Here is a 5,570-nt window from a genome sequence, read left to right as displayed (position 1 = left end):
TACTCCGGAAGTCTGATGGGTTCCTCTCTCACTCTCTCTCTCTTTCTCTCTTTCTCTCTCACTCTATCTATCTCTATATCCTTGTATTTACCACCCAGCATGATACATACCTATTCAAACGTCTACACATCTCTACGTCTTATATCATCCTATTAATTTTTGAACAAAACGCCATTCGAAATCTGATCACATTTATAAAACATCCCTATTGCATTGTTTTGCAACTGGCATTCAATCAGGGGGTCATTAGAGTTCTCGTGTGTTGACCTCAAAATGTATAGTGATAAAACTTCGTCATTTACATGGTGATTTATCAGGAAATTACAAATGTAGAGATTAGGGAGGCTTGCTGTAATTGAAGCTTTGATTTTTTGTTTGGCAATCATGAATGTTCTTGGCTTGTCAGAGAGAAATGTGAGGAATAAGGAGCCAGGTGATTGGGGAAATAGAAGCTCTAATTAGGGATTAAGGGAGGGACAACACCTTAAGGGGATGGTAAGGGGGTTAGGGAGTTCAGGGTCCAGGGGTGAGGGGGATAGGTAGGTAGGCTGGGAAATGGTAAGGCAACCTGGGTAGGGAAATAGGTAGGGATGTGTTATGACAACCAGTGAATAGGGAATGGGTCTCATAGCACACACAGAGAAATGACAGTAAATGGAGTTAGATTTGGAGATATTTAGAATTCTCTTTGTCTCTTGTGGACGAAACTTGAAGAAAACTTACAAAAAGATGACTTGATCGTCTCATTCAATTCATTGAATGAGACGACCTTACAAAGTCAGGTCGTCTCTAGTTAAAGTGCGGCAGTGATATTCATCTCAAGACACAGACTCATCACTAAACTGAATGACGTTACTCTTGCAATCAGGAAAAGGTTGACCTAATGTCAGATCATATTGTTTTCAAAATGTAGGTGCTTAAACCTGAATACAACCATTACCTCTTGATCAAAGCCCTGCGTCATAGAGAGAGAGAGAGAGAGAGAGAGAGAGAGAGAGAGAGAGAGAGAGAGAGAGAGAGAGAGAGAGAGAGAGAGAGAGAGAGAGAGAGAGAGAGAGAGAGAGAGGACTAGAGGTGCTAACTTGAGGTCCAACCCTGTGAAGTGTCCCCTGACCCCTAATTAGAGCAGCTGGCTTAGGGCCCATCACTATGGGCCCTAAGCCCATATGGGGGTCCCTGAGCCCCCCAGAGCTCCCCAGAGCCCCCCAGGCGCCAGAGGGGCCCTATACTACCCAACAGGGCCCTCGTAAACCATTTATTACACGACATTCCAATTTTGATTAAAAATACGAAATTTCATCTGAATTTTACTGTAGCTTAAAGTGAACTTAAACTCGACCCCTTTCCTTATGAATTCCAGTAAAACGGGTTTTCTCTCGTTTTCTAACCTACGACGTAAGGAACAGCTTAATTGTGTTAGTTCATCAAATTTACTGTGAGTGATTTTAAATTTAATTTGAGAGTCGGTACTGCGACAGCTCTGTAGCGTCAGGGTTCGATCCCCAATGGTCCAGGTGCATGGACACTTCCATCCTCTGGTTCTAATATGCTTTTCCAGTGCTATATTGTTCTACTGGCTTTCACGTGATAATTATCTAAACTTACTCAAATTTTCCCCTGATTGGCGTGTTTAATAGCCAGCGTCACTCATCCTGTGAGTGAGTATATTACTGTATTCATCAATTTATGTGTTCCAATCATGTCCCCCTAAATCATCACTTCCTTCCTTTGTTGGTGGATAAAGAGGCCCTTCATTTAAAAAGATTTCCAAGTTATATCTGATCACCCAATCATCCATTTTGGGTGCTTCAATCACGCCAATCCTAATCTTTCACTTTTCTTCCATGTTTGTGGCCAAGAAGGTCCTTCGTTTGACAGCATCTTAAGCAGTAATCTATGTTGGTGGATAAGGAGGCTATTCATTTAATAAGATTATCTCATCCTCTTGCGGCACTTATGTCTTATCCTCCAGGTGGTGGAGGTTCTAAAACCTGTAATTTCTGGCCTACCACATAACCCGTTTTCGCACTTGCTTATAGTCAATATTGTCTTATTTAATAAGTACATATGTGACATTCTAATTGATTGTAAATATTTTAGTTTACCTTGAAAAGCTTCAAAGAAAACACCGACCTCACCTAACCTTCTTAGTATGTTAAGATAAGCATCTTATTGCTTCTTAATTACAATTCATCGTTAAGAATGATGGTTGGTACATTACGGAGGTTCCGTTATCGTTTTTTTAATAACATCAATCCGCTCTATCAGAGACATCGATAGTTGCAGTCTCTTCCATAAACAACTTTTGCTTGACTCTACATGAAAGATTGCTATTTAATGCCTCTTGAATGGTTTCCATTCTTCTTGGCTACCATGGCTTGTGTACATCCGGGTTCTCTTTGACAACGTAATGAAGGTATTTGTATGATAATGGAAGCGTTCTGTTGATCCATAGTGGGGTGACTCAAGAGTTTGCAGTCTTATGTTGCTTAGCAAAACGTTAAATTAAATTTCTTTTCAACAACCTCAATTCTAATATTGTCGTCATATATATATATATGGTCTGGCCGCTCAAGAACTTTAATTCTTTCGCTAGGATTTGTGTTTTGATTTTCGAGAAGGGAACCTCACAGAGGACAGGATCATTTGTTTTAACTTTTAGATCCTTACTGTGTCTCATTCTTACGATGGGTGAGAGACAGTTCCCAGTCTTGCGTACTCAAGGTCTTGTCTACACAAAACACATCCTACTTAACAATTCTAGTTGACGGATCACCTGTCAAATTAAGTAATTCAAAATAAAAATAGTTTAGCATATTAAGAAGATAATGCGCCCTCAGTCAACGTTCATGATTTACGGAGGTTTGGCCTTGACTGGTGCTGCTGGGGTCAGCTTAGTGACTTTGACCCGGGTCGGCCGCTGGGTCACCTCTGCTGCTAGCGGGATGCGAACCCGTGTCTCCTCAATGACCGTGATGGAGATTGAGTGCCTCATGTGGTTGACTCAATTCACCGTCTGGCTGGTAGGGTCCGGGTTCGATGCCCTGCAACGTCGCAGGGATGAGAATGCCAGGGGCGCTGCCCTAGAGAGGGCAGCCCTTGCCTTTACTGAGAAGGTCAACGAGACCTTCGAGAAGGTCAGTAATGAGCAGTTTGGGCATATACTCCTGGCGGCCTGCAAGCGTCGTGGTCACCTACGGCCTGCAGAAGATACCCTTCAGGAGAATGCAAAAGACGGCTCACAGGAGGTTGCAGGAGGAGTCCTACTTAGGGCTGCAGGAGGCGGTCTTCTGAGGGCTGCTGGAGGCGGTCTACTGAGGGCTGCTGGAGGCGGTCTACTGAGGGCTGCAGGAGGCGGTCTACTGAGGGCTGCAGGAAGGGCCTTCCTGGAGGCTGCAGAAGGCGGCATCCTCCAGGAGGATGCAGAAGAAACCCTCATTGAGGATCTAGAAGCGGCCATCAAAGACGCTCCGGACACAGGCTTCGAAGAGGTTCCAAGCGACGTCTTCGAAGTGGCCGACGCCTTAATAAGTATTTTAATAGAGTTCCACATGCTGAACCACACGGAGTGAGCGTGGCAGGAGATGCCATGCGTAGAGGGAGGAGATGCCATGCGTGGAGCCAGGAGATGCCATGCGTGGAGACAGGTCGCTTCCACCATGCGCAGCGGCTGCTGGGTTCGACTCCTATATTGTAATCGCTTCTCTTTTTTTTATCAAATTCACGGAATACTTGTAACTAGTGTTGGCAGACATTTCTTCTTCCTCAGAGCTTAAACCCTATAAATTACCCTTGGAACACGACCTGCCAATCAACTTACAACCAGGTCTGCAATTACTGCTGGGTGAAGAGCAGCGCAGCGACGATGTAGAAGATCTGTCATCTCCTGGGAGAGCATATTGGGCACAGCTTCGCTGGTTTAAGGACGACACCAGGGGCCTAGATGTCATCAGTAACCTGAAAACTTCGGAAGCTGCGCTGGGAGGAATCTGGAACGTCCTGAGTGGATCCGAATCGGTAGCAGTCCTGGTCTGCAGACGCTCAGAAGATGTTAATCGCAGAGCCTACAATTGACTGATCCGGATCCGAAGCAAGCTCATTAAACCCTTAGAACAGCACAGTAGTAGTTAGTAGGCATCCATCAGTCTCATGAGACAATGGAGTTGCGCTCTGGTTATCGATCTGGAGTGGCCTCTCCAAGGCGCAAAACCAGGGTAGGTTGATATGGGGGAGAAGCTGTTACCCATGCTGCAGGTTCCCCCCTCTAACTAGTAAGGAATTACAGTGAGAGAGGACATGGACAGAACGGTATGCCAGTAGTTGTGATCAAGTAACAATCAATGACACACCTGCCATTGGGCCCAAGTAGCAATGACACACCTGCTATTGGGCCAAGTAACAATCAACGACAAACCTGCCATTGCAGAGAAGTAACAAAAAGTAACACACACCTGACAGAATGGCCGAATGAACAATGCTTGACACACATGACGCAATAGCCAGAATAAAAAAAAAGTTACACACCTGACACAGAGGCCGGATAAACAATAAATGCCACACCTGATGTACCGGCCGGATAAAGCAATGAACGACACACGTTCTGATGGACTGGCGAATGTGAGCGGTTTGCTAAATCCTTTAAAAATTGTCAACCAGAATTCCAACTGATTATTTCCATAAAGATTCCTCGTTCGTGATATCGGAAAAGTGTCCCATAAGTCTCTCGGTTATCCGGCTATAACCTGGTTTTCCGGACCAGAAAGTAGTCGCTTCGGGCCGATATAACTACACACAAAGCGAATAAATGTTGAAGGTGGATTCTACCTCATTTTCAAACAATTATGCCTCGTTCTAATTGCTTTGTTTCAAGTTCTATTTAGCGCTTGAGTCTTATGATTTTTACAGTGTTGAGAGTGGTTTCGTCTTCGTAAAATGGTTTCGATCTTTTATGCATCTAGTGGAAGCTTTTATTGTCCGGTTATGCACATTGGAATCGCTAAGCTAATGTCAGTTCACTTGGGCAGGTGGGTAGAGTGACTGTTTTTCATTTTGTTCGATTCTATAATGATTGTGGTGATTGGGCACTGCTCGTTCTGGCCTAGTTTTCATATCCTAGTTCCATATTCTCATATTCTAGTTCCGTGTCTAAATAGTCCTACATCTTGTTCTCATATCCCAGTTCCCTGTCCTCTAACATCTCTTTTTTCCTCATATTCCAGCTTCTTGTTCTCATATTCTAGTTAACTCATTTCTGAGCTCTTTAGTCTCATATTCCATCTCATTGTCCTCATATCCCAGCTTCTTGTCCTTATATTCACGCTTCTTGTCCTCATATTCAAGCTTTTTGTACTCATATTCAAGCTTCTTGTCCTCATATTCCAGCTCCTTGTCCTCATTTTCATGCTCCTTGTCCTCATATTCAAGCTACTTGTCCTCATATCCCAGCTTCTTGTCCTCATATTCAAGCTACCTGTCCTCATATCCCAGCTTCTTGTCCTCATATCCCAGGTTCTTGTCCTCATATCCCAGCTCCTTGTCTTCACATCCCAGCTCCATGTCCTCATATCCCA

This window comes from Procambarus clarkii, chromosome 61 (genome assembly GCF_040958095.1).
Source record: "Procambarus clarkii isolate CNS0578487 chromosome 61, FALCON_Pclarkii_2.0, whole genome shotgun sequence".
Lineage (NCBI taxonomy): Eukaryota > Metazoa > Arthropoda > Malacostraca > Decapoda > Cambaridae > Procambarus > Procambarus clarkii.
The sequence above is the reverse complement of the archived record's forward strand: the minus strand, read 5'-3'. Positions refer to the sequence as shown.